Below are 8,161 nucleotides of genomic sequence, written 5' to 3'. Positions count from 1 at the left end.
AGGAAACACCCTGTACCACCTTTTTAAGAGATCTACCTACACACGTCTGTATTGACCCCTATCATTCTGCTACCTCCCAGAGCTCACTCTTAAAGTATGTCCCTTGAGTCTGCATATCTAATACACCCAGGGAGTGGGGGTGGGGGTAGCGCGGCAATGGTAGGGTTTTCAAACATGACCTATAGATTTGCTAGTTACTGAAAGCAGGATGGAGGGTCAAATCCAATAGATCCTGTCAGCCTGAGACCAGGGAGAAGAACATCAATAAAGGAATCCTAGCCTCCCGTCTCCAGAAGCCCATGGCACTCAAATGGGATTTCTAAAGCAAGACAGGGAAAGTTTTCTAGGTTAAAGTGGAAATAAAGAGATGGTTGGAGTCCCCCACCTGGCACGACAAGTTCACAGTGAGAACTCACCCTCTGCCTGCCTAGCAGGATGGATTGTACAGAACACCCCGCCCTCACAGCATGGCATGCTAGGCAGCCATCAGGTAGCAGTGCAGACTGCTAGAGGTTAGGGAAGATGGCCACAGGACGTTATAGATGAAAGTCAGCTGGTTGAGAGGAACCTCATTTTTTAAACATTCATGCCCCCAAACCAAATCCATGGTCATTGAGTGGATTCTGACTCACAGTCACCCGATAGGAGCACAGAGTAGAACTGCCTGCCTGCCCCATAGGTGTGTCAAGGCTATACATCTTTCTAGAAGCCGACAGCCTCATCCTTTTCCCAAAGAGAGGCTCGTGGGTTAGAATTGCCAACTCTTGAAACCTTTAACCACTGAGTCATCAAGGTTATTCAACTCACATCTATGCACATAGAGAGAGATTCAATGCGGTGAGCCAGGTTATCAAAATGATACCAGCCCCACTCTAAGACCAGAAGAATTAGATAGTGCCTTGCTACAACCCACAACTGCTCTGAAATGGATCACATCAAAAGGTCCTGGAGAGGGTGGGAGAAAACTATGGAACAGAACACAAACTGATAAAAGAGACCAGGCTTATTGTTCAGCTGGAGATTGGTGAGACTGAGGCCTAAGAAGATGGCCTTAGTCATCCATGAGGTGTGGAAGAGAGCTCACCGCTGTGTTAATCAACCCTTTAAAATCAGAAGGGCGGCATTTGTCCAAGGACAAAGGGTTAGAAGAGAAGGAAGAATGGCAACAGGAGACCCAGGGAAGAAGTGGGATACGGGATGAGACACTGAGGGCATTCAAATGGATGAGTTGAAGCAAAATGTGTGTAAATTGTGGAATGTGAGATTCATGATCTGCTCTGTAAACCATACCTTAAATCACAATTTTTAAAAAATTAATAAACTTTAAACTCTTTTAAACAATAACATTTCACTAATCGAATATCTCTTGGATAAGGGGGTGTCACAACTCTTAACCCATATCATCTTAACAACAACCCAATGAGACAAGGTTATTTCTAATTTCACTAACAGGAAAAAGAAAAGGTCGGGTCAATTTTAAGGGACCGAGCAGGGCTTCAAGCCCCTGCAGTTTGTCCCAGGGACCCCCCAACCTTAAGCAGAAGTAACAGTGAACCCCTCCTGGTGTAGCTATCACCGGGAGACTTCCTGCTTGTGCACACCTGTATTCGCTCGAAAAACAAGTATTTGTCTTCAGAAGAATCAAAAGTCGGCACTGTGTTATGGTAACATGCTAAGGAAAACCCCTGATGATTCTCAGAGCAAGGAAGAGGAAGACAAGTTCAGGATGATGAGGACTTCTGGAGACTTACATTTCAGAAACATTATCTAGACGAAGTGGTAAACTGAAGGGTCAGTCATTACGATGCATGTCTAGGCGCATTTTGTGCCAGCTCTTTTTCCATTTGTCCTCCCAATACAAACTAGCAACATGTTTTCCTAGACAAGGCCGAGGCTGGATAAACGGGGTAAGGATGGAGGGACTGTGATCGCTCTGTGTCCAGACTGACTTGTGTTCAAATCCGTTATTTACCTACAAGTCTTCTGCCAGGTTACTTTCTGTAACTGGCTTGCTGGACCTCAGATTCTGCACCCATGCTTAAGAGCCAGCGATTTGATTCGAACTCACAGCAGCACCATACGACAGAATAGAACTGTCCTTGGGGGATGCCTGAGGCTGCAAATCTTTACAGGAGTGCAAAGTTTCCTTTTTCCCCATTACAGTGGCTGGTGGATTCAAACTGCTGACCTTGTGGTTAGCAGCTCAATTCGAAGCACACTATGCCACCGGGGCTCCTTCCTTGCTGATAAAAGTTCTATTAGTGGACAACCTATTGCAGGGAACAGCGAGGGGGCTTTGGACGGCTGGGATGAGGGGAAAGGGTTCATGTTGGTGTGTAACAACTAATCCTGTATAGCGCTGAATAGCTAGATGGGGTGGGAACACAGCTCAGCAAACATTGACTTACAGGGAGGCTGCTGCTTCTACCCAGCCAGACGGAATAAGACATTAAGGGGAAAAACCATAGCACAGAAGTAATGGTGGGGGCAGCCCAGCAGGCAAGATAGATTCCCAAGAGCTCGAGGATCCAATGGTGTCATCCACCATCTGGCCTGGAGGAGGGTATGGCGAGGAAGGTAAGCCAATCACTGTCCCCTGCAGTGAAAGTCTCATTAGAATGGAGCTGTGCAATTAACGGAGTCACTGGATTAAGCGCGTGACCATTACCTACAGGATGGTGGCTCAAGCCCATCTAGGGGCGTGTGGAAAGCCAGGCCTGGCAAGCACAGTTCTCCTCTGCACCCAGGAGCCAGAATCTACCCCAAGACCACTGACACGGATGCAGAGTCCACGCATCTGAGGCCAGTAACTGTCAGGTGGTGGAGTGAGTCTGTCTCCCTGTAAAGAGAAGGGAGGCTCAGCAAAGTTCAGCACTTCTCCTGGGTAGAGGACCGGCCTTAGCCTTGTGGCTCTTGGCTCCAATCCTGCCCTCTTTCCCACTGTGTTCCTCGCCTCTGGAAAGGGGAAGCCGTCGAGGCGTTTGGAATCGGAAGAACACCAGACCTGCTTGGCAGGGAGCCCCAGGGGCCCACCTGGCAGCATCAAGCTGAACAGACAGCCCTGCACTAGGACGAGGAAGGTCAACCTCTCTCCAGCCCCCTCCTGGGGTCCCCACAGTGTCCACAGCGTGGCAGGAGTCATGTGCCAAGGTCCCTGCCAGGTGGCCAGGAGCCAAGCCAGCAGAGCTGTGCTATCATGGGAGGGAAGCAGCTGGGCGGCCAGCCAGGAGCGGCTCCTACTCAGCCTCCTCTGGACTCCCGCTTCTTTCCTGTCTCCGCCTCTCTCAAGGTTTCTTTCTCACCTCCTCGGCGCTGACGCCAGCGCCGCTCAGACTGCCCCTCCTCCAGCAGGGCCAGCTGCAGGCTTCCTCTCTTCACTTCCCACGGCCCCCTGTGCACCCACTCCCCCCCTCCCCAGTATGTCCACAGCAGAGTCCTGCCAGGGACGGCCCGACTGGGTAGGATGTTGGGGAGACAATGGAAGTCTGCAGTTCAAAGGCTGAACTCCTGAGCACAACTAGGGTCGGTTTGACGGGTGGTTTCAGGGGGTTAATCATTTGTCAGTCTTCAGCACCAATGGAGTCAAGGGTCAACTAGCCTATCAGAGCATATGGCCCTCGGGGGCCTGCCTGTCTCTTCAGGGAGAACCCCAAAGGGCAAAAGAAGCCACCCCACCATGTTTGCACGAGAGGTCTCCCTGGGCTGGGAGTGACCCTCTTAGAGATTGTGCCCATATCCAAAAGATGGCAGCAGGCTTTGCCCTCAGCTGGCTTCTCCAGGCCAAACTCAAATGCCAGCAGGCGGCTGCCTGCGGCCAGCCTTCATGTCTGACAGGGAGGGCCAAAAGAAGACTCAGCGATGTGCTGACCACTCTCCAGACAGGAGAAGTCAAAATAATATGGTTTCCACCGCGTGGTTCCTGCTTTTCTTTACCTGGCAGGGAAGACCCACGTGGAAAAAGAGGAAGGCTCAAAGCCACAGCCAACAGCAAAAGCAATGTAAAGCCCACTTGGCCAGAGCTAGTCTGAGACGCCTTCCGATCGCAGTGTCCAGAATAGCACAAGTGCCCTTGGGAGCAGGCATTTCCGGCCTCACAAAGGGCCCTGGGTTGGCCTGACAGCATGAGCTTGTCACTGCTGCCAAGCGTCCACCCTTCAACTCCCCCTGCACAAAATGCGAATGATTGCCCTGCAAAGGCAGATCCTAAGGGACCCTTATGTTAGTTAGGTCACCTGCTGTCAGATGAGCAGACCCTGCAGTTAAGGTCTTCACACAGGTATTTACTCGTCCACAGCTCAGCCATGTTATAGATTTAATTCATGAGAATATATTACCTGATATCTTAGAAAAACTTCAGTTCGTGATTGTTTTCTCTTGTGGATGACATTGAACCACTACCACCCACTAGCATTACAGAGTCCCTGGGCAGGGCTATCCATTCTGCACTTGACTTCTAACCAAAGCGTAGTGGTTTGAGCCTACCCAGAGGCGCCGCAGAAGAAAGGTCTGATAATCTGCTTCCAAAAGGTCACAGCTTTGAAACCCAATGGAATATAATTCTACACTGGTACACTTGGGATGACTGTGGGCCAGATCAGCTTGATGGCAACTGGTTAAAAATTTAAGCACTGCCATTAAGTCCATGCCAACTCACAGTAGAACTGCCCTTGTGGCTTTCCGAGATTGCCACTCTTGATGGGCTTAGCAGCCCAGGGCATAACCCATCATGCCACCAGGGGTCTGTTGGCAGCTGGCTACTACCTTTACTTACCGTCCGCTGTTTTCCCTCCTTACTTAACAAGAGAAGCCCTTGTTTTCAGGCATCTTCTCAGCACTGGGCTCCAGGGTTTGGCATCTAGATGTCATGGAATGGTCGATCTGAAACCCTTGATTTCACATCTACAGACAAGAAACTGAGGTTGACAAGGGGAAAGTGCTAGAACAGTGATGGCCAGAATCTCAAGTTTCTGATGATGTAGCCAGTGGTCTTGGTTTCTCTATTTTCAAACACTGCCCCAAACATAGGGGGGAAAAAACACCCCACCAAACACATACACATGTCCACGTTTCTTGCATACTGTCACTGTGTGTCAGAACTCCATCATACGTTACACTCTGTCCAAGGAGGCATTGTATTTTTCATGAAAACCATTATAGAAATATAGGACAGCTGCCTAGGAGCCCAGTGGAAAGGCGCTATAGAAGGCAGGGCAGCAGAGAAGAATCCAGATTCATTTTGATTAAAAGCCCACACAGGCATCTATCTGTATGTGTGCTACACGCGCGCACGCACGCGCGTGCGCGCACACACACACACACACACACACACACTCACACACATGCGGGCGCGCACGCACAGCAGAAAGTGACCCCGCTTACTCATGGATTTCACCGAAGGCAAACCAAAGTCGGCAGTTTCGAATGCAGAGGGTGTCACTGAGATAGGGGACTTGTAAACAGACAGCTTTGTTCAGGGAGAGCTGATGCTGGAATCCTCTCTTCAGGTTGCCAGCTGGGCCCAGGTGACCTCAGGAAGCCTTTTCCTGCCCAGAAGATTCTGTGGTCAGATTTCCACTGGAAGGAACAGCCCTCAAGAGGCTGTTCATCTCGTAGACCTGGTGGGGAGGAGTGAGGGGGAGGCGTGTTGGGGCCCAGAAGATTCTGTCTATATTCAGTCTCTCCAGGCTCTCTCTGTAGTCAAGTAAAGAAACTGCTCATCCAATTGTCTGCCAAAAATAGCTGTTGGGCTTCGTGGGTAGGAAAATTGCTGTTTAGCACTGTGGGTGGGAACCCACTGGAATGCTCCGGACCGGAACGGTTCAGCCATGGGTGAATGGCCCCGCTGTCTACAGGATGCCAGGATACACGATGTTGGAAGATAGATATCTTCCAACAATGAGAAAGCGGGAGTAAACATGTGAAGATGTCCCTTGACTCTTGAATTGCCCTGCGTTTTGATGCTTCTAACTCCATAAATCAAACCGAATTCACTGCCATCGAGTCAATGCTGACTCACAGCGACCCCTGTGGGTTTCCAGTACCATTTACGGAGTCTTTCTTCCTTGGAGCTGCTGGTAGTTTCGAACTGCCAACCATGGGGATCAAAGTCCCACGCCTAACCACACCACCAGGGTCCTTTCAATTTGAAACACCTGTATACATTTAGATATACTTCTTATGGATGTGACTCTATATAAAATAGATATAAAAATGAATATATTATAGTTGTATTACTGTTGTTTCCTTAGAAGCCCCTAGGCTACAAGTTGGACTGCTAAAAACGAAGTCAGCAGTTCAAAATCACCAGCCGCTCAGGAGGAAGATGAGTTTCTCTGCTCATTTAAAGAGTTAAACCCACAGGGGCAGTTCTACTCAGTCCTGTAGGGGGCTATGAGTCGGAATTGACTCAATAGTAATGAGTGTTTTTTAAAAATTAAAAAAAAAATGTTGGGTGGTGGTATTGTTCTTAAAAATAACAGGTTAACAGCAGAACCCCAGATCTGGGGCAACTTTATAAGGCATGATCCAGTTTCTTCAAAAACATAACCAAAAAAAAAAAATTGGCAAGGAAAATAGAAATGTCGGAAACTGCTGGGTCAAAAACTTCAGAAATGTATCAACCATCCTCAATGCATAGATAATATTTGACTCCCAATGCCAATATGCAAATTGTCAAATACACTTTATCAAAGAAAATACATTCAGAGATGATGGGGGAATTAGAAATATTTATGTATGGTACTAAGGGAGTATTCATTTTTAAAGTATGTGTAAAGTGACTAAGTCAATCAATGGGTGAGTTTCCTAAAGGCAAAATGGAACTCAAAAACAATGCGCTTTTCCACAAGCTTCTTGAAGCCCATGTGTATCTTTCGGGGATACACGACGCACCATATACAGGTGGAATGTTGTGTTTGGAATTTGTCATAGCATAATTCCAGGATGGGGCGGGTGGGAGGTACAGATGAAACCAGGCTGGTCCTATATGTTGCCGCTGGATGATGGGCTTTGCTAATTCATTATACTACTCTACCTACTCTTTCATATTTGCTAGAAAACTACTAATAAAAAGCATTAAAAGTGGAAAACACGACAGTATTTTCCCCCTAAGTCCAGGGTTGATTATTTTCATTTCAAGCTCTAGGATCACAATACAATGTCAGTGCTTTGCACACAAGACGCTAGTCTACTTTGGCAGGTTATGTAAAACAGGAGTCTGGGATTACTACACTTAATATCGAATAGCGTCCATGTGAACTGGGGAGGGGGCTGTAAGAAGGTGAAAAACATAACCACCCATTTGAGAGCAGAAGCATTTAGCCACGGACACCATTCAAGGGGGTTCGGAAGGTGAGCTGGACACAGGAAACCTGGAGGAGTGGGATGAGTGATGTAGCATTGTGGAGTTGCCATCGATGGCATGAAAGAAAAGGTGTGCACATTGTTGACTGGGAGACGTATCTGCTCTGCAAACCTTCACCCAATTCACAAAAAAAGGTTTTAAAACACGCAAAGAAAAGAAACAGGTGTGATGCTCTTTGGTCTCTTAAAAGGCAACAACAATACATAAGGCAAAGCAATCGCTGTCATGTGGATGGCCACCCGAGCACCTTCCGACACCGAGCACCTTCCGACACCGAGCACCTTCCGACACAGAGGGCTCATCTTCCAGCAAAGAAAGATCCACAAGGTGTTCGCTGGCTAATTTTGGAAGTAGATTTCCAGACCTTTCCTCCTAGTCTGTCTAGTCTGGATGCTCTGCTAAAAATGTCCACTGTGAGTGACCCTGCTGATACTTAAAATACCACTGGCTTTGCTTCCAGCATCCTAACAACACACAAACCACCACAGCACAGCAAGCTGACAGATAGATGGTGGGATCTCATTACAAATGGGATAGGGAAAGGAGACCCAGAAAGGTAAACGAATTGCCTGTCATCACACTAGGTAAGGGCAGAGATGAGCTTAATTCTTGGCATCCCAACTTCTGTTCCAAGCCTATTTCTACTCAGCCTCATGCAGCCTATGGTGCTTGCCTAAGGTATTTACACAGGGTCTCACAGAATCATTAGTTCACCTGCTTTTCACTGCCTAATCATCTGAACTGGCTTGCACTAATGTCTTCAGTCTTAAATTGATCAAACGTGCAATCAAGATGCAT

At 48.0% G+C, this 8,161-nt stretch overlaps 1 long non-coding RNA gene across 1 annotated transcript in view; it reads right to left on the bottom strand.

The window, feature by feature from the left end:
* The window catches only part of LOC123520915, a 20,308-nt gene that overhangs the window by 2,221 nt on the left and 9,926 nt on the right, over positions 1 to 8,161 (bottom strand). The window contains exon 2 of the long non-coding RNA XR_006679430.1: positions 4,772 to 5,615. This is a non-coding gene — a long non-coding RNA (uncharacterized LOC123520915). The remainder of the gene's footprint in view (positions 1 to 4,771; positions 5,616 to 8,161) is intronic.

Source organism: Echinops telfairi, unplaced genomic scaffold (assembly GCF_000313985.2).
Source record: "Echinops telfairi isolate 266 unplaced genomic scaffold, ASM31398v2 ScPeMD7_7466;HRSCAF=8504, whole genome shotgun sequence".
NCBI classification, from domain to species: Eukaryota; Metazoa; Chordata; class Mammalia; order Afrosoricida; family Tenrecidae; genus Echinops; species Echinops telfairi.
This window is presented reverse-complemented; position numbering and strand designations above follow the sequence as displayed.